At 38.4% G+C, this 22,321-nt stretch overlaps 1 protein-coding gene across 3 annotated transcripts in view; it reads right to left on the reverse strand.

Moving 5' to 3' along the window:
• Positions 1-22,321, reverse strand: part of grid1a (glutamate receptor, ionotropic, delta 1a) — a 289,273-nt gene that overhangs the window by 216,544 nt on the left and 50,408 nt on the right. The window contains exon 1 of one of the 3 annotated variants that reach the window (XM_061744766.1): positions 17,033-17,093. The exons of the other annotated variants lie outside the window; for them this stretch is intronic. The gene's annotated coding sequence lies outside the window, so the exon portion shown is untranslated. Of the gene's footprint in view, positions 1-17,032; positions 17,094-22,321 lie in introns of those variants that run through there. 3 annotated transcript variants of the gene reach the window in all.

Consider the following 22,321-nt stretch of genomic DNA (forward strand, 5'->3'; position numbering starts at 1 on the left):
ATATACAGTATCTTGTAAAAAAAATAAAACAAGACTGATAAAAGTGTCCTGTATTTTAATTCTTACTTATAGTCTTTGATGCTAAATGGTTCTCATATTTGCATTTGTTTATTTCAGCGAATTCAATCAACTCATACATAGCAAACAGCTAGTGTGGAACGATGCAAATGATGTTCACAGAAAATGAATGCAGCGGGGATATTAGTGACCTGACAACTCCTCTGTTTCTGCTGCATTTTATTCTTGGTTTTTCCTGTATATTTTAAAGAACTTGTCAGCACAGAATTTAACTGTCTCCTAAGAGAGAAGAGGCTATACATTGTTCAAATCAGGTCTATTAGATAGTTAGAGAGAAGTAGAAAGATGGTGCAGATAATGCCATGAAACTGGTCCCACAAGCCATCAGTGGTTTTCTTTTCAGACCTGAGAGACTAAAAATTTGTACATTTGTACAAACATTGTCTTCTTGGCATTGACATTAGAATAACTTTCAAACTTGTACAGTCACTGTGGTCTAGAGTTCCAGACTTCAAGGTGCAGCATTGCTCTGGTGTACAGTTTAATATTTTATTCATCTTAATATTTGATTTATTTGTGCCTTTGTTTGTCCATAAGACATATTTCTTTCCTGTACTGATTTGCAAAATAAAGACTGAACTGAGACCAAAGACATGCTGATCTGATATTATTGCTGATCCCTTTCAAAGTTTCAAAATATATATGTATTGATGTATTTACATTTAGTTATTAAATCAAAGCATCCTCATTTCTGTTGTTATAGAAACTTTTGCAGAGTACAGGTTAAGTATATTCTCCCTTCTATCCACATGTGCATTATTTGTCAGCCAAACCTGTTTTATTTGTCTTTCCCAACAAGACATCAAACAAACAAACAAACAAACAAACTTGCAGCCAAGAATGCATGCAAAGGATGCACCTGCAGTAGAAAACATTCAGGGACACAAAAATGAAGCTATTTCTCAGACAAACTGAACAAGAAAGTGATCTCTTGACTCACAAGTGGATGTAGAACTAACCTTTTCAAATAAAATCATTCAGTTGTGTTTTCACTGCAAGACTGCATATAGTGGCCAAATGAGAATAAATCTATTTCATGTCGAAAATATTACTTTTTCCTGGAAAATAACAGCCATTCTGAATTTAACCATGTAGTCTAAGTTGATGCATGTGGCACCTGCAGCTGCATGCATGCAGCAATAAGACAACATGAATTTAACTCTGGAAAGTTCTGGTTCACTGCTCACACGGACATGATTAAAAAGTGAAAATTTGATCAAATTAGGGTGGAAGATGGACGGTGGTCACCTTTCTCTTGGCTGAAAATGGGAATCTTTAATGAATCTTTTCGATGTAAAGCTTCACGTCATTGTCTCTGTGTGCTACAATGACGAGCCACACCTGCACCCACTTGGATGCAGCACGCTTGGACGTTGAGTGGACTGTACGTTTTGTGGCGCTTATCCCATGCAAGGATATAAAATGGTACTGCCGTGACCAAATGACACTTTGTCACAACTCCAACATCTGATGTTATGCAGGTCAAAAACTTGGTCGTGGCACCAAACCGCTCTGCTCGGCACACACGTGCACTTTAAGAGTCTCAGAACACAAGGTGGCCTTTAAGATGAAAAAAGATTTGCACAGTGCCAGTGGGTGGTGCGTTCCTGCTGTGTAACCATGGCAGCGTATCATGTGGTGAGTAAAGGCACTTTTGTAGTTCACATTTTCATGCTTCTGTTAAAGAAAGTTTAATTCCATTGAACTTTTATTTCATCTTATCTTATGCCCTCTTTATTTGTCTCACATTCTCTATGAATGTGCTTATTTCTATTGGAAAAACATGTTGAAATGGATAAAATGGTATATTTAGAAACCATGTGCTTTTTTTAACATAAGGGGTAAGGACAGTAACACTCAAAAAAAGGTTGTTTTGTCTGTTGCTTTATATTTTATAATATTACAATGATGTAATTATTATAAAACGAGACAAGCTTATCACTGATTACCTGCATTAAAAACTACCAAATGAATATGTAAAGAAGAAACTGTGCAAAGAGGATAAGAAAATCAAACAGCATCAACACTAAATGCATGAAACGAGAAAGCTGTGAGCTTAAAATGGAAAGCCACCGCCTCTGAACCAAATGTAGAGTGAACACTGGCATTGATTTTACAAGATGAAAAGAACTCATAGAGGAGAAAAGCCTGGGGAGTGATGCAGATGTGGGTCTTGAACTGATGCTCCTTAACTCTTTTCAGCTTGTCAATTCTCCTATTTTTTGCAGTTGAGAACAAATAGCTTGTTTACCACTGCCTACGCAGTTCAGCACTAATAAGGGTGCATATCATAGACGGATAGTGTGTTATTTGCTTTTGAATGATAAAGACTGGTTTTGTAACTAAACAATCAAAACCTGTCTAATTAGCTGTCATGCACTGCAAGAGTTTTAACAGACTTAAGTGGGAGGTTAATGAGTGACTTCAACATAAAAGTCATAATTTGAAGGAAAAAAAAAAGCGAACAGTACTTTTTTCCCTCGAAGTTAATGAAATCTAATTTGCAGTACAACAAAGTAGAAACTGTCAAATTTGTTAATTATAAAAACTGTCTTGAAGTCTCAGTAGAAACCAGCAAGAATTTAATTTAAGCTCATCCATTTTATACAGATTTGATTAAAAAGCTCACGTGTTTTTTTTTCTTTTTAGTAGTACTGCAAAGTGATCAGTAATTTGGAAAGAAACATCCCCAATACTGATCAATAATGGCATAGTTTGTTCACGTGCACAAACTGCATCAGCATTAACAGCAGAAGCAGACCTTTGACTTCTCTGCAGCTTCACCTCAACAACGCCTTCATTCTTAAACTGCAGCTGGTATGACAAGGAAATGAGCAGGATTGAAAATTGAAAGAAATAAAAAGAGTAAATGTGATTCCATATGGCCCTATGATATATCAGCATTTGTGTTACAGTAATTATTAAACAAAATTAGCCCAGAACAAATCACCCATGCCATAAACTTATTTCTCCTACAGATTTGATTGTTTTTTTCTTCTTGCCTGAATGTGCACCCACTGTGACCCCTCCAAGCCACCGAACAAGCTCACCAAAAACACCGTTAGGCAAACTATTTGATGTCTTCCGCAATTCATGGTGACACAGAGAACAGAAGTGACACAAACTGTATGTCAGCTCTTATCAAGAAGTATTAATGTGCTTTTCTCTCTTGTTATGTTTTCCCCACTTCAGAGTTTGTTTCCGTCACCTCTCGGGTGCACACGCTCATCTGACCCGACTGGGTGAAAGCAGTGACTTTGGAGTTTAGCGCTTCAAAATTCTACCAGGAAACTGGTTAAATATAGATGAAGTTCAACGTGTGGCTCAGAGCATTTTGTCAGTGGTGCCAAAAGTTCTAACTAATGGTAAAAGCGCTGATAAGGTGCAAAAAGCGGCTTTATTTATTGAACACAGTTGGCATTGCTGCACATTTGTCATGCGGAGAAAAAGTTGTCAACACTCCATCTTGATGGTTCAAGTTAATATTTCAATCGACTGGAAAAAAAAGAAGTTTAGAAAAATGAGGAAAATGCATTTCAAATAAATTTTAGTCGAACATACTTTTGCAAAGCTTGGCACTATCAATGTGAATTTCTATAAAAATGTCATTATTGAAGAACTTACTGTGTGAAGTTCTGAAGTAAAGACTCTGCTGGAATATTTCCCACTTTTTCAGCCGTAAGAGCAATTTTATATGAGAAGGCTTTGCAAATCACATCTAGATCAAACCTTTTTAACCTTATCCAAGTTCCACAAAGTACTTTAAATTGTGATACCCATTCACACAAACACACTTGGACTACGGTGCTTCTATTTTATATTTATTCTGGATACAGCAAAGCTTTGATGTCTACACACATACCCCAATAAAAGAGACATAATTCAGGGCAATGCGGGGCTCAGTGTCTGGACATGGATCAATCAGCTGACCCTCTGATTAGATGATAACCGACTCTACCCACTGGTCCACAAGGTGGTCATTAGTGGATAGAACCAGTTTACCAGAGTCATCAGATCAGACTCAGAAGCATGGGGTTACATGTAGCGTGTTCTTCACATGGCCAAAGTAGGAAGTACTTTATCTACATTTAAGCTTGAGATATTTAAAAAATGAATCCACGGATGCCAATATAATGTTTTCAAATCAATAAAAGGAAAACGTTTCTGCCACACAGAAACATATTTAATATGAAGGATTTAAGACCAAACTATGTGAAATTATCTAATTTTAAGTGTAAATATAACAAATTGCATGAAATGTATCATCCAATTCTCACACAGTCGATGTGGACTGAAGTGTGTTTCTTTTTCTAACAATTTTTCATGTTTATATATTTCTGTAATGGATGTTGAGTTGATCTCCTAAACCAAACAAACTCAACACAAACAACAAGGAAATACTGACTGATGAAATATTAAATTATTCATTAAATAAATTCTAAGTAAGACATAAAACACAGAAAATCTATGCCTGCTGTGGTGTGCACAACGGCTTTCAGATCTACAAGATTTATATGTAAGGTCATTTGCATTTCTATACCTGCTAATATAGAAACAGAAATCAGGTACAGTGATAATTACTCATAGTCTTTATTGTTCCTGGTTTTATTTAGGGCACTTAGAATTATTCTGTGTCAGAATAATTATTAAATAAAATACCAAAACCTATAGCATTGTAATTCAGGCATCTCAGTCCATTATATAAACCAAATTAAGTGGAAAAAAGATGCATGAATACAGCTGAGAGTTATACATGTTTGGTACTCTGAGCTAGTTTTTTTTTAGGTCAGTGTTCATTGTTGATTGGAGACACATATAGGCTATGTTTTTGTTGCAATATTATATTGCATCAAGAAATCAGCTTAAAAATAACCAGAGGAAACATTTAGCCTCATCTAGATCCTCTGCTGTGTGGGCTTTGATAGACTACATTTTCAGCACAGAATAGCAGAAGCTGGTCAGAATTATAAGAAATGATCCATTTCTTTGAAAAAATACCTTGTAGTCAGTGTCTGAATAGTAACCATTGGTATCAGTTAAAGCTCATATGTCCTACACATCTAGATCTGATCAAGTAACCTGTGAAAGGATTTCCTATCAAGGTATTACTGATGGCAGACCCTTGATGGAACAGTTCTGCTTGCTGTGGTGTGCATAGTCTTGATGCATTTCGATCATTGGGTCAGCTGTCGGAAGTTGATTTAATGTTTTTTCTTTAAAAGAGGAGCTGTGTCAGGAGTTTGAACAAATTAACTCACCTTTCAGAAATGATAGTTTACTAATCTTAAAAGACTGTCATTTATATTGTTATAATTTATCCTTAAGAATATAAATCCTTCAGAAAGGCCATTTTACGCAAAACAAGCATTAATACCACAAACAGATTTAGATAACATTTCTGTAGTGTTTGTTAAATGCAACACATTCGTTTGCATTAGGCTACTGCCCATTACAACACACAATATTTACCTAAATAAACAGTGGAAGCATAATTCTTCCACTGTTGGTCATTAAGGCTCATGTTTTATCCTATTCAAAGAGCCACATTAAGAATGCAAACAACATACACACCTGAAAAGGCTCCCATGCCCCTTATTTGTTATGTTATTAAATACACATTGAATTCCTGATTACTGCATGAGCCCTCACACACCACCACTAAGAACCAGTGCCAAGCAGACTGATGGTAGCCTCTCTGGAGAGCCATAACAAGCAGGCATGTCTAAGCAGATGGCCATCCTGATTTGTGGCATGGCTGAGCGCACTTGACGTATAATATCAGATCAGCTAAAACAGGAAGATGATTTTTCAAATTGAACTTGAAGGAACATATATATGGGTGTGTCTGTGTGTGTGTGTGTCTGTGTGTGTGTGTGTGTGTGTGTGTGTGTGTGTGTGTGTGTGTGTGTGTGTGTGTGTGTGTGTGTGTGTGTAAGTAATGCATGTAAGTGTGCAAGGGCTTATATAACACTGGATGGTAGCTACAGAAAAGTGAAGAAAACGTAAGTAGTAAAAAATGATAAAGGGAATATCTGGTAAAAAGCTTCGGTGTGGAGATGAGATGGGAGATTTTCTATCATCTAAAATCGGGAAACAGACGATACAAGATAAAAATGACAGGCGAGGGGATGCTTATGAGAAAACACGGGATAAAAGAGTCATTTGAATTTTGTTGCATGGCAGCATTGTTAACCTCATGTTACACAACTCTCACAGCTGAGCCAGTTTTCTGTCATGTGTACTGTAAGAATCCATTTGCTTATGTATAGGGCACACAAACGTATTCTCATTTGCTTTTATATTCCCTCACCCTCAGCATACTACACTCCACTTTCAACATCCCACACACATTATGACACACAGATGCACACACCAGCTACTATATAGACACGAGAGCGCTCACACACACGTACTGGGCATGGCTCATAAGGAACATCCATCAGCACTGAATACACACTTGTGAATCTAACGCTCAATAAAGCAAATATAAACCTCCAGTTTCTGTTATCTGTCTTCTGCAGGAGCCAAGCTGTGACAGACAGAAGAGAAGAAAAGGGAAACCGTGCCATGAAAATATCTCTACCGTCAGTTTGACATCTAAAGGCACGTGGTCACCAAAACACAGCAACTTCCTCTTGAATCTTAGAATCTTAAGCCGAGTCTTATTCTTGCCATTTAAACAGATCTGACTTCTGTAATTCTAATTATAGATTATTATCCTGCATTTATTTCCCTTGTTCTTTGTAGCTATCATTATCTCCTTTTACATGACATCACTGAGCTTTTCCTCAAAACTAGTGATCACTTGTTGGCCAACGAGGCATTCCACCGAAGGCATGGCTGTCTGCGTGCTGCTGTAGGTAAATAAATTCATCTTTTTACAAACATACCTTTACATTACTATGCAAATGCCTGATTATAGGTAAGTTTGTGTATGTACAAAGCATGCCGCTACATTATGACACACGTGTGGAATGGGTAAATCATGACAGTGAACTTGAGACAGATGTCCCACATGCAGTTGGGATGTGTGAATATAGCTACTACGGTTGCAAACAAAGTCAGTTCGAACAAAGCATTGACTTAGTTGTGAATAAAATGTTTTACCTAAATTGACAGGGATATATGTCTGTCTGAGCAAACAGTCTTTTTATGACACTTTTTGTAGTCATAAAAAGATAAAATGACCTGGCTTTGAAGGGAACCTATCATTGAAGTTGAATATTTTTCACTTTTGTCAGTGGCATAAAATTGTAATTTATTTTCACATAGCTCCGTTTCTTCTTGTGCAAACATTAATTGCCATGTTGATACAAACACATATTCTGTTCCCACTCAGCTATCTTGTTTTTGTCCTTAATGAAGGGCCCACATCTTACTTGTTAGTACTAGACATGAGGTTCTTTTAACACTTTTAGAGAGCATCTTGGTTTGTAAATCATCTAGTTGTCAGAAAAAAGAAAAATTTAAAGCTCTAATTTGTAGCATCGCAGCATAGTCAAATCAGCAGACAGAACACTTCTTGGTGATTTTGCATCACCACCACGAACTTGAGAGTAGCTCTCAAGTGGCCTTTTATAGTGGCCACCATGAGGCGGGAATATCCATTTGGTTGCAATCTGCAAATCTGCTACAAGATGTTAAAAAAAAATCCCAGAAGCAGTTTTAACCGCACATTAAACCCCTGTCCCGCATTTCCTACTGCAAGTGTTTTCCCAGTCTAATATTTTAAATAAGAAGACAATGTTTACTGGTGGAACAGTGATGGGGCTCATGCCCACTTGTACAAACACCCAGGGTTCCTCGCTGGGAAAATAGTTCTTGTCCTTGTCGCTGCACTAGTGACTCCTTTTGTTGATTTTGGCATCCTCCCGAGAAATCTCTGCTGCTGCTGTAAAGAAGCAGCTGGCAGCACCATGTGCCATGGAGGTAGCACATGTCTGTCAGCATCCCACCTCAGGCTAACAGTAGGATTGACAACAATGGAGGACTGCCATGTTTTTTTTTTTTTTTGGGGGGGGGGGCTCTAAAACAGTTGATTTTTAACATGTGGATTGCTTAAGGAGTGTAGATTTAACGTGCCCTTATATCATGTGTGTTTGCATGACAAATACACACAGACGTTTCATTGTGCAGAAGTCACCCAAGGATGATGTACTTCTGCGACTGATTCTATGTAGCTCTGGGCTCTGTTTGCTGAATTTGAGGATCAGTTATGTTACGTGGTTAGCAGCCACTCTGTTGTCACAGCTCCCTCATGAGAGAGGTCAGGCTTGAGTGAAATCGGCCAATAAGGTCTCCACTGGCCCCCGTGGCAGTCGGCACACACTGCTGCATTTTGTCCAGCTTGACCATCACTGATTTCCTTTTTCACTCTGCAGCCATTTATGAGCCTGCCTTGTGTTATCATCGCCCCCGGCTGAGGCCACGCTTCCCTGAAAGGAACTCGGGAGGGAAAAAGCTAATAAAGGGTTTGTGAAGGAAAACAGACAGACAAAACAGGAGAAAAGGATGAAAGGGTGAACAGTTAATGGAAGTAAGTTGTAATATCACAATACAATCAGAAGTGTTTTTGTTCCCTTTATACTTCCCTTCTCTAATGCATGTTGTATGCAAAATAAATAGCTGGTACCACAAACAACCATACACAGTAATCAACTACCATTGGTTTAATCAGATGTAAAAGCACAAGCTGTTACAGCAACCATTTGAGGAAATAATTGGGTGTTTTTGTGCTAGTCACTGAAGCACAGTGGTATCAATATGCTAAGGGGTGAAGGGATCCATCCATGCTGTAAGCATAGCTGCAGCTGCCAATGCATCTATGTCTGTGACGATATGATATGTATGTCTTGTTTTTTGGCTGTATTAATAGGACTGTACAACATTTTACCATTAATTGTGTTACAGCTGTGATTTCAGTGTTGTACTTCATGTTATCTCTTGGCCAAGATAAGTCAGGACTAACACAAGCAGAGACGATGGAAGAAAGTCAGCTATTTCTCATCTCAGCCTCTTGCACTTTGAGTAAGGATGAAACGAAGGTATGTGAAATTTGTTTAAGCATAATCAAACAATGAAAGACACTATTGATGCAGCATTTCAGTGGCTTATGCCATTGGCATACATGAGAGTCTTTTCAAGAATGTAATGAATTATTTTATTCATTTTTCCATATACATTAATATTTAATACCATATTTGGCAAAAAAACTGAAAGCCACATGTGCATTTTGATCTTGCAGAGGGCCTTTGTTTTTTTGTGTATGGGCATGACTGTGTTCCCTTCACCAGCACTCAACCATGGGTTATTGACCCCTCAGAGAAGAGGGAGAAAAAAAGGACCTGTTTTTGTCAAAGAGGACTAGAATCACTGACAGTGGGACACGAGAGAGCAAGAAAGAGAAGACAAGACAGTGATGGGTGCAGCGTGGTGACTGTGTGGTGTGTTGTATTGTATGTGAGTGAGTGTGTAACGTGTCACGTTGGAATAAAAGGACAGACTTTTTAACATAGGACAAACAGATACAAACAGAAAAGGACAGTGCAGTTGCATAATGTGTGTGTGTGTGTGCGTGCGTGCGTGCGTGCGTGCGTGCGTGCGTGCGTGCGTGCGTGCGTGCGTGCGTGCGCGCGTGCGTGCGTGCGTGCGTGCGTGCGTGCGTGCGTGCATATTTGAAGGCCTGTGTCTGTTTTGGGGGTGGGGGGGCATAGATACATTAATTACATGAAAGTATTATGTACATACTATGTATGTATTGAAATACACGTATCTTTAAATATATTTAACGGTGAAATAAATTGTGCTCAATTATATTTTCTTTTTATGTAAAATAGTCTATAAAAACACAATATTAACAAAAAAGGGCCAAAACTAATACCCAGTCATAAAAATAATGACAGTAATAATTTCAATGGTAATTCTAACAATAAAAATGCTGAGTATTATCATCATTGATTGCTGCCACCAGCATCCTCGTCATATCAGACCGTCCCAGATCCCGCTGGGAGAATGTAAGCAGAACGCAATGAATCAGGGTAAAATGTGCTCCTCTTTTTAGCTTGTAATAGTAATTTTATATTCTTGGTCAAACTGTTAATATCTGGCACCGTCTTCAGGTTTCCTGAGAGGTAAAGAAAACAAGAAAATTACTGTACATCGTGTGGGTGGAAAACGTTCCCAGGCGCACTCAACCTCACATCAATTTGCATGAGCAGTAATGTTACTGGAAGCCATTCATATGATCAACCTGTGCAGGAAAACGGCTTTATGTAAGTGAGAGGCTTTCACAAGTGAAGGCTTCACTGCCGTATGCTGATTTGTGGGCTGTCAAATGTCAAGAAACCCAGGCTTTTATTTGTTGTTAGTACGATTACTATACTGATTGAAATTCAGCGTGTGAGAATAATCCTGCTAAGTGTTGAATGGGAAAGTGTTATGAATGCAGAGCGTGATGCAGGACAGACTCTGGACATTTTATATTCTGGGATGTTTTCAGCTAAACCTTTCTCAAAGTGAGCCATCTCTGCAGGAACTCTCTCAAAATGGAAATGTTGACATGATGTGTTATACTGAGCTCCCCAGTACAATTCCATCTTGAAATGAATTTGACAGGTTATCTGAACGCTTTGTAAAAACGTTTTTACTTTATTTAGATCAGGGATGAGCAACTTCGGTCCTTGAGGGCCTGCACGTTTTAGTTGTTTCCACACACCTGATTCAAGTTAATGGTCGTCACCAATTTGTTATCAAGGTCTGCACGACTCGGTTAATGACACAGCAACTTGTATCAGGGTGTGATTAAACAGGGAAAACATCTTAAACATGCAGGGAAGTGGCCCTCGAGGACTGGAGTTGCCCATCCCTGATTTAGACTATGAAATCATCAGAAAGCAACAAATAGGCTTAATTTTTTCCCAAAATTGCCATCAGCATTCCTAACCTCTGTGTCAGATGTGGGAAAAGCTTCTTTTGTGATTAAACTTGCCTGCTCCGGGACGACATTTATGTGACAGGAAAGTTGATATTTTCACACTGTAATTGGAAGAATAGGTCAATGAAAAACAGAGGCAGCTGTTGCACATCCAGCTCTTACTGGCAAGAAAATTGATCCTCACTCGGCCACCAGAACAGAGATGTGCTGAACCTAGAACCAGAAGTTTGTAAATGATGTACCAGAGTAAATGATTGTTTTTGTATAGATTGAAGTTTGGTGCTTGAATATGGCATTGAAAAAATATGTAATTATATATAAATTATACGACAGCATCTCCAATTTCTGACTGCTTCTAAAGTTCTGTCCTAAAATACTTTCAAAAATACACTTTTCATACAGTGATGCCAGCATACACCCCCCACACGAACATCTGATATTTATCAGATGAACATGCAGGATTTCATTAAATATTTTACAATGATTAAGAACAATGTGGGCATATGAGATGTACATAATGCACTGTGGTTTTCTTAACAATATGCTATAAACAATCCTTGACAAAACATAAAAATCCAGTCTGGCCGCATTGCTGATATGTCTTCAACTGGTTCAGCTTGGAATCTGAGCTCTCCTGCTTGTTTAGGATATGATGTAACAGAATGGAGATTCAATGCAATCTGTTCACTTTCTCAGTCAAGTTTTTTTTCTTTTGTTTTTTTTAATTAATTAGCATATGAATTTTGAATCTGGAATCAATAGGATTACCGGATTCACATGGAATTGGATTTAAATGGAATTTAATTGAACTTAAATAGACTAAATTAAATGGGTTTGCTGTCAATGAAGCGTCTTAAAATTGCTTTTTATTATGAAATGCTGCTGTGAAATAGGATCCAGCTGTTACCCTGAAAAGAAGAGGGTACTATATCAGGGATCTTCAGTTCCAGTCCTCGAGATCCAGTGTCCTGCATGCTTTAGATATTTCATTGATTCAAATTACTGGTCGTCATCAGGATGTTCCTCACCATCTACAGTGCATTGTTGCTGTTTTTCTTCTTGACAACAAACGTCAGGAAGTTAAATTAATTTTGTAACACTCCCCACGTCACATTGATTAAAGCAGGGGTCTGTTGGATTCCAATTTTTGTTACTGATTGGTTTGCTAATGTCATTAAAACCTCTCTCCTTTGTTGATTAGCTTTATTGATCTTAAAGACGAAGTCCCACACCACGAGAACAGAAATCCACAGCTGTTGGCTCCTTAGACTAAAATCAGGTGCATCTTTGTAAGGATTACAGCCTTGTTTCTGTTTGTTTAAACTACAATTTAATACATATTATGATCAATGATTTATTTAAATAAATCATACTTTGTTTAAAAGTCAAACTTTCCAATCTCATGTAGTTGACAAGGAGCACTGCGGTTCTGAAGAGTATCTCGAGTTGTTCACTCAGCTAATCCTTCATGTTTCTTAATTTTTAAACAAATTAGTTCATATCATCTGTTTATTTTGTCTTTCTAATGTAGCTGTGACTCAGCACATCTGCCCACTTTTCTCCCACACCAGCTGTACCGGGATGAACAAAAGAGAAGAGAAAGAAAGAGTGATTAAAAATCTCCCTCTGATGCCTCTTTCACACTCTCTGTCTGAGGGAGCTCAGCTGTGTCTCGCTGTGCTATTACCCACGACAGCGCAGCCTTTTCATCAGATGCAGGCAAATCCAGCGAGAGGCCATGTTGGGTTAAGGGGGGGATAAACAGACACTCTGCTGACTTCAAAGACTAACACACCGCCAAACTAGGTGGTAACCACTTTGTATGCAAAACCACCTGAACACAGGATGTGGGTGATGTGGTGAACCTTGCAATCATGAAATCAAATTTTATGTTAAAGTAAAGTCTGTTTGCACTGCTCTATGTGTTACATTGCATCTTTGTAAAGCGAAAGGTGGAGCAGGTAGCTTCATGTCCTGTGCTTTGATGATGGGGCTCAATGGCTTTGAAGAGAAAGTTATGACAGCAACAGGTGGTGTATTAGTTCCCTCGCTTTTTTCAAATGACGGGGCACAACAATTAATTATTTTGTACCTTGAATTTCTTTAGAAGTAGCCTTTGAATTTTCCTCAGTCATCCATTTCATCTCAACGGTCTACCAGTTAGTCATATAAACAGAAAAGGGACAAAGAGTAGAAGAAGCTGATTGCTGCGGTCTGTGGACTTGACCAATCAGAGCACGCTGAGATTTTCATGATAACGACTGAAGCAAACAAACATGTACAAGTAAATAACACTGCAATGATCGTTCAAAAGCAACTTTATCTCGGTGAATAAACGACGTGTCAAATACAGGAATGAGAGCACATTAGTTACCACGTCGCAGATGATGTGATGCATTTTCCCGCTTAACGAAGTATCATCAGTTTTAAATTAAACAAAATGAGAAGTTAATTCCCATGTGTACGTGAAGAGATAGAACATAAGTACATGCATCTCCTAGGGATGGAGTAATGGGTTTGCTCCTGTGAAGCAAAGGGTCTAGAACTACTAGAAAGCTAATATTGGATGGGAAATAAATTACTGGAGTTGGAGTTAAGAATTAATACATCTTTTTTTGTACCTTGACTGTACATTTGTGTGTGTGTATGTATATATATATATATATATATATATATATATATATACATATACACACACACACACACACACACACACACAGTACAGACCAAAGGTTTGGACACACCTTCTCATTTAAACAAATGGGAAAGTGTGCCCAAACTTTTGGTTTGTACGATATGTTTATATATATGTAAAATAATTCTACTTCTGCTGCAAAATATTTCAGAGGTCATTGTGTCGGACTTTTCTCCATATTTACATGCCAGCTTAATTTACTATTTTCTTTATATTATAACTTAACACACCAAGGTCTGATGCATAAATATTAGTGCAAGGATGGGTGCGCCGCCGCATTTGGAAGACTTTGTAAATGAAACTAAGAAAATATATAGTTCTGATTTGCTGGCATGAAATGATAGATGACTCATCCTCTTCCAAAGGTTGTTTAAGGAAGAGTCAACAGCGCTCCATCTGTACATCTGTGTCTCCCTCTTGATCATCCCCGCATGAGGTTGTATAATCCAGCATACAAGCTGTCTGTTCATTAGCTGCAGATAAAACAGTGTTTTCTGGTCTTCCTCCCACAGCCCAGATCCTTTCTGGGAGAGTTTTCTGGCCTCTCGTACACAGTCCAGTCATTTGTTTTCTACCTCTGCAGGTTTTTCTTTCCTCTGAACTTACAAACTTCATCAATTCTCTTACTTTTCTAGTTGTTGCTTTTTGTTTCCAGTACTGAGAACATGCAATACTGGAATCAGACTTCCTCTTTCCTACTAATTTCACTGTTGTCTATTTCATTTGTATCACAAGTGGTGTTCTCCTATGCAAATTACATAGGGAATGTCAAGATTTGTTCATGGAGAAAAATGAGAGTGTGAACCAGAAGTGTGGTTGTATCTAATAGCTCAAAATGACAAAAGAGAATCATAAGTATGATTGGCTGTACAAATCTGGCAAAAAAGAGTCAAAGTTTTTTTTCCTCTGTAGTCAGCGATTTTAGTGGAAAACTAATACATTTAAATCAGGATCCGATTATCCCTTTTATTTGAGAACATTTTAAAGATATTGAAACTGACCATGGAAAAGTGATTGCATTTGCAACTGACACATTAAAACTGTTATTATGTGATTGACAATTACGTGAGATATAAGAGGGATATTTAGTTTAGGAAATTCCTGAAAAATACAGGGATTTCCTCATTAAGGCTGAGTTATGGTTCTGCGTCAAAACGACGCCGTGCCTACGGCGTGTGGTTTTTGTACACGCAGAGGACACGCCGTCACATGCGCCGTCACTGACGTGCACCTCCTGAAAATTGTAACTACGCGTCGAGGAGACGCCGACCACACGCAGACGGAGAGGGCTGTGATTGGTTCGTTTGAAAGCGAAGCATTTCCGGTTTCCGGTTTGAATCAGTAGTGAACTTCCAGGGCTCTTTTCTTCGTTTATATGTGATTTTTTTTTGTTTTGGTTTTTTGCACAATAGTTGTCCTTGTCTCTTTGATTCACTGTGACCGGAAAAAGTTGGATAAACCATTCAGAAAAAGATCGCTAACTAGTGGTCACGGGGGGTACTGCAACGCGACCAAATGGAGAGACGGAGAAGTCTGAACGGTTCGTGACGGCGTCACGGCTGCGCCGTGTGCTCTGCGTGTGTGTGACGCAGAAGCATACTGACACCTTTAGAGCTACACACTTTGACTTCTATGTAGCCCTTGTTCACTCCTAAATTACTTGAGTGGGCTCTGGGTTCTTTTACAATGTACTCTCGTACTAAAAACTTGTAATTAAATCTATTTCTAATGATTTGGGTCACAGGACAGTATATTTGGAAGTAACTCTTAATACTCAAAAGTGAAAACTAGAAACTTAAGTAACACTGACCCTAGGTAAATTATGGACAAAACCCTCCTTTTAATAAAGAAAATTTGAAATAAAATAAAACAAAGTGCAAGTGTTATTTTTTCTCAGGTTTCAACAGAAATGTAAATCAACCACACAACACATCAGCCACAAATCACTTCTTACAGTGCATACCTGTCAAGTCTCTCGTTTTGGCCGGGAAACTAAAGTATTTCACCCCTCTTTCCCGCTGTCCTCCCGTATTAGTATTTTCCCGTAAATTTCCCGTTTTATAATATAATAATTTTTAAACAGCAAACTGAACTGTCACTAATCTCGCGATAACTGTCCCCTGCTGTAGCCTGGATGGGCGTTCTCGCGAGGCTAGTGGCGACAACGGGAGTAAACCATGGATGTATTATTATAGTATTATATGTATTATAGAAGAGTAAACTCGGAACAACAAATCAGAGAGATGGATGGATGTAACGAGAGAGAAGATATGTCTGCCAGAAAAGCGGAGACTTGGTGTAAATATCTCTAAAAATGGGATAGAAAATGTACTTTCCTAAAGAGGAGGTACAGAAACATGCGTCTGTGTTATCAGTCAGTGAATGCCAGAGATCCATATGAGTGAAGATGACAACTTAAAAGAAAATGTAAATGTTTCACTTGAAGACAATCAATTTGTATATTTACTGAAAATATTTAAAATAAATAAATGTGCATTTGCCGTATTTTTAAATCCAAAACTTCCCAGGTATGACAGTGTATCATAAATTGATTCAGTGCTTAACAACTAGTCCTAAAGCCGGTGTTGTGCCAATCCTTGCTCCCTGCCGAGAAATGCTACTTTGTGGTTCTGCGCACGTGCACAGTCGATTTTCAAAGTTTGCCACGCCCATCATTTCTTGCACCATATAAAATTGATAATATGGGATGTTGAATATTTGATCCTTCAAAATACACTACCCATGACTTGAATTGCATTACACCTCGTGAAAATTATATGATAAAGAGGAAAAAAAACAATTATATCGCTTTATTTGATATTCATTCAGTCATTCGCCTTTATTTAGCCAGGCAGGTCATTAATGCCGCGTTCCATTTACCTCGGAAATCGGAACTAGGAACTGGGAAAGGCAGCCATCTTGGAATGGTAAAACGAAGGTGGTGAAGCTTCTCCCACTTTCCCAGTAGGAAATCCCACTTCGAGGGGTGTTCCAGTTGAAAATTCCGACTAGGAACTAGGAAATTCCGACTTCCGAGGACAAATGGAACGCGGCATAAGAACACATTCTTATTTACAATGACGGCCTGGCAAGAGACAAGGACCACTTGGGGGGAAAGGAAGTGGGCTAGGGAGTAAAACACAGTAAAAGTGTAGCTCTGCAAAGGTAGAAAACCATTAGCTAGTATTTTCTGGCAAAGCAGCAGAAATTGGCAGAACACCGGCATCTAAATACACCCCACATGGCAAACCTAAGACGATGCTTGTGTGACCAAACACTCCTGCTCCGTTCACTCATTGAGCAGAAAATAAAATAAAGCAAGGTACCTTGTGCAAACTTGTTAAATCCACCAGTGTCGTCCGGTCCGGTTCTGTATCGTCCTGTTCTCCTCCACCAAAGCAGCTTGTTGCACCAGGTTAAACCTGAATTGGGTTGCGCGTTAAATCGACGCAGCACTACGCCGTAGGGTACGACGTAGCCTACGGCGTAGGGTCTGCGTTGGCGTACCGCGGAACCATAAATCAGCCTTTAGAGTTGTACTTTCACGTCCGCACCTAGAACTCACGTTACCTTCACCGCCCGTCGGACAGGGAAACATCACGTACCATATTGTAAATAAAATACATATTACTCATTTTTAACTTTTTTAAATATGTTTTTAAACGTTTACATACACTATTTATTTAACTGAATGAGAACATAAAATAAAATGAATGATTTTTATAACCTTTTGTATAACCAAGATACTTTTACTAAATATAGCTTTTTATTCCATGGATTTATTTATATACCCGGGTTATATATACATGAATTAGTGGGTAGAGATAATTGCTTTCCAACTGGAAGGTCACTAGATCAATCCCCAGCCCTTTCACCTGCCAGTGTCCCTGAGCGACACCCCTGATATCCACCTTGCCCCCATCGCCCCAGGCGGTAATAGTGCTGGTCCCAAGCCTGGACAAATTGGGAGGTTTGTGTCAGGAAGGGCATCTGACATAAAAACCTAGGCCTAATTATTATGCAGAACGTGGTGGCAAGCCTTAAAAAGCTGAGGGGTGGGGGCAGAGAGACTTTCATTGCATGCAGTAAGTATTTGTAAAATGTGTATTTGAACTCTTTTTCAACTAATGCTTTTGAACACTTCTTACACCAGTGGCAAACTCATAATGAGACCAAAGTGACTGATGTAAGGAGGGAATTTTCTGCTCCTGACTGATAGATTTACTTTCACAATAAACAACTCAGAGAGCCTTGATAGTTGTGAAAGTGACTGAGCACTGTAAGTTGACTGAATTGTCAGTCACTGTTACATGAACCTTGTACAGATGCAGACGGCTGATAAAGGACGGGGAGGAAAGACCTCTGGGGCTGGGGGGTTTGTTTGAACAACTTACTGCAGTTATTCTGAACAATATTCAGCCAAACAAGCAAGTAATCTATGGAACACAGAAGCACACATGCCGTGTAAATCCCTGCACACCCTCTATTTGGGGTATGTGTCATCAGCTGAAATGGACAGGCTGTCCCCGTCAACATTACACTGTTGAGGGTTCACTTTAAATGATGTCAGAAGGAGGAGCTTAAAAGTTAGATAAACCTGTGAACATGGGCATTTTAATAACTTTATTCCTTTTAACGTGTGTCTGTCTGTCTGTCTGTCTTTAATTTCTGTCTTTAAACTAATGCATTTCAAAAATATTTTTATGTAAAGCACTTTGAATTGTGTTGTACATGTCATGTGCTGCACAAATAAACTTGCTTTGTGTTTCAATGAATAACATCGACTAAAAAAGACAGCAGCGTGTTTTTTTTGTGACTGATAGTAGTTATGTTTATTCAACTTTGCAAAAATACTTAAAAAAAGCAACACAGTTGTCACTAAGACAACAAAATAATAATTATTTTTTACACATTGCTTCGTCCACTAAAGTTACCAACAAATTCATTGCACAACATACCTGAATCAAGAGGAAGGAAATTACAATTGCAACACATTTTCAGTAAGATGTTGTGAATCAAATATATTTTACTAAAGTTTACTCTGTCTTTTAATAAACTGTACTTTTAAGAGTTATATGTAGTTCCAGGAGAAAGTCCACCACAAAAAAGATTTTTAAAGTTTTGCCTTCGTCATTAAGTTGTACTGATTTTGAATTACAGCATTTTTAGGAAGGTACCTCCATTTGGGACCAAGTGACTCAATTGCAATAATAACTGGATGAAAATCCTTTGTAGTAAATGTCTGTCAGAAGTCTGGAGCCTATGCGTATCAGCGTATTCAGGTCCCTCACAGCCCTTTCCTCCAGCCACCTTCAGCTGCTGCTGGTTTGTGGGCCTTTCTGCTTTCAGTTTTGTCTTCAGTAACTGAAAAACACCCTCCGTTAGGCTGGGATCTGGTGACTGACTGCCACCAAAGAACATTCATTTTATTTGCCTTCAAAAAGTCTTGAGTTGTTGAGGATCATTATCCATTTGCTCTGCAAAGCGCCTTTTTTTGGCATTTGACTGAATGCAATCATCGAGCTACTTCTGTCGGCAGTCACATCGTCAGTTAACACCGGCGGGCTTGCTCCAAGCTGAAAGTCTACACTTTGATCATATCTTCATTGTTTTAGTTCAAATCCATTGTGGTGGTGAATGAAGGCAAAATCATGAAAACTCTGTTATTGTCCAAATATAAATATATATTCTGGAGCTAACTGTGATATTGCCTTTGATGTTAAAGGGGGGGGGGGGGGGAAATCAATCGGTGAAAAAAAAGAAAAGAAAAACTCCACTAAACCCTGTAAGTTTGAGATTAACCCTTTAATGCCTGACTTATGAAATAACATAAAAAATCTATTTTATTTGTCTTTTTTATTATTATTATTTTAGGTGTTTATTGAAATCAAAAACACTTCCAATTTTGTCTTAAATTTTTTTTATATAATTATTTTTATTATTATTATAAATACATTAGGTAGCCTAATGTTTTGTATCTATTTGTTTTTTGTTTTTTTTTTGGTTTGTACGAAACCACTGGCCTCACCTGGCCTCACCTGGCCTGATGGCTGCATGTAATACATGTAGATATAACTGTAACATTGTTCCCTTACGTAAGGCCTCTTTATATACCAATACAGATGACTAAAAATAATTTTAAGGCTTGTATACTGTCCGTCACTGAGTTTAGAGGACAGTTTTCTTTTCTCTCTGAAAAGATTCTAGCAACCTACACCAGTAGGTTCCTGCTTTGCTCTCTATTATGCAAATCTTTTCCTGGGTCAGTGAGAAAAAGAAAGCATCATTAATCATATACTTTTTTTTGTTAATAAAATAAGAAAAAAACAGCTACATCTGCAAAGCCCTTATAATTTGATTGGGCATAATTTGATTGAATGTAATAGAATTTAATAGTTAAGTCAACACCATCGACCCAAACAGAAACGTCAGCCCACAGTTCAGACACTGTTCATTCACCATGTTCGGTAATGTGGGGGGAAAGAAAGGAAAATTTAAAAAAAAAATTGATTTTATAGGGAACGTCGACTTTTGGGCAGTTACAGGATTTAATATGTTTTGTGATGAGCATAGAGACTGATTAACTTGCATGTCAGCTGATCTTTGTAAGACTCCCATTAACAAGTTCCCTGCTGTATCCTGAACAAATAATTAAGTACAGCTAGATGAAAAAATGATATCATATGGTATGAATAAGAAATTGATTGATTGGGCCCTGCTGACAGATTTTAAAAGAAAAACAAGGCACAATTTATAAGAAGCTACCAGTTTCCACAGACAGACCACAGCTGAAAGAGGATGTGGAAACCGTTTGGTGTGATATTTGCAACCATTGTAAGAGTATCTATAAGATCAGGCAATTCTGTGACCAAAAAGCTCTGAAAGAAAACACGACCAGTGGGCTCATCAATTATTTTCATCTGTCTTTTGTTAATGTAGTTCAGTGACACAGTTTTTTGGTCTTTAGAGACCATTCACTTGTGACTCCTGTTCATATCTTTTGAAGCAAATGAAGAACAGCTCTTTTGCATAGTAGAAACTGATGGGGATGGTTGTATCTAATGTTTTAAGAGCAGTGTTTCAGATAATGTGCAAAATAAAGCAAAACCTAGAATAAAACATCAGTTTGAATAAGAGATCATTTCAAAATGTTCTGGATCCCTTGCCTTTCACCTTGTGCCGAACAGCATCATTGCCAGACCATTAGCATTATCAGCACATGTGCAGATCACCAAGCGTAGAATCGATGGACCAGTGTGCAAATGTTAGTCATATCCTCAATAAACACAAGCCATTTCGCAGACGTTTGCATGTCATAACAAGGTTGTGTTTGCCATTTAAGGCAAAGCCTGATGGGTGGCAAAACTGAACCTTTCGGTTGACTGAAGTTGGGGTAAAAAAAACCCACCAGGTTTCTAATTAGTATGCGTTTGGCTGTGTGAGCACAGGTGGACGTCAGGAGACGTGCCACAAGGACACACGTTTCCTCATAGAAACCTCACGTTTTAAATTAAATGCAAACTGAGAGGCGTGAGTACGTGGCTCTGTATACATTCAATAGTTTACATATTTTATGTGTGTTTGTTTGTTAAATATACTCTGCCTGTCAGCATCCCTCTTCCTGCTTCCATCTCCATGTAACAGCAGGATGTGATCAATCCAAGTTCCACACAGCAGCAGGAAATCTATAGAGTAGATACAGCCTTCCTTCCAAAGCTTTGTGTAATTGGCATGTTAGAAGTTCATCCTGCCAGAGAGGCTTTTATATAATCTCAAGCTGGCATACTTACAATGAGAAGTCGCCACTAAAAATACCAGTTCACATGTAGAAACAGTTTGAAACAGCAGAATCTATCCACCTGTACAGTAACTAGCAGAGAAACGTATTCATTTATCCTGGTCAGAGTCTTATTACTTGGAGAGTACAATCCCTCTGGAATCATATATGGCATGTCCCTTTTCTCTATCTCACAAGGAGGAAACACAGTGGCATTGAGGAGAATGACAAATTCATTTTGGCTAAGTAATCTATCAGCATGGACGCAGCAGGGATTTGAGGTGTAATGATCTGATTCACTGGCCACGTTGAGAAAGGTCAAAACTAAGATAAATGTCATCACTGTTGAATCCAGAGGAGTTGGCAGGATTTCAGGAGTAAACACGAGACAGGTATTGACTCACGGCATGTTAGAGCCGACCCCTGCTGCTTGAAATCCATTGCCCATTGACAGATGATAATAATAAAGATATTCAAAAGGTTAACTTTTATTTTCCTGGCTGAGTTAAGAGCACAGCGTGTGATGAAATCAGCATTGGCCATGAGCGTAGAAAAAGAGTACATGAGATAAGAGAACATCCGCTACAGGTATAAATAGCACATCTTGTGATTTCCCTATGGACTGAATCAACCTTAAAGCAGTCTTTGTGTGCTACACCGCTGCATAATAAGTACAGTGATTGATCTCAACTCCTTGCTTGCACTGACGGAGGAGGATGTAGTTACTAAAGGCTTGATTTTGTTCCAGGCAGAGAAGAAGTTAGTCAAAGGAAGGAATGAAGAAAGGATAAAAACCGACAGCAGATAGAAAAGACAGAATGAGCAGAGAGAATTGATA

The sequence above is a fragment of the Cololabis saira genome, chromosome 17, assembly GCF_033807715.1.
Source record: "Cololabis saira isolate AMF1-May2022 chromosome 17, fColSai1.1, whole genome shotgun sequence".
NCBI lineage: Eukaryota > Metazoa > Chordata > Actinopteri > Beloniformes > Belonidae > Cololabis > Cololabis saira.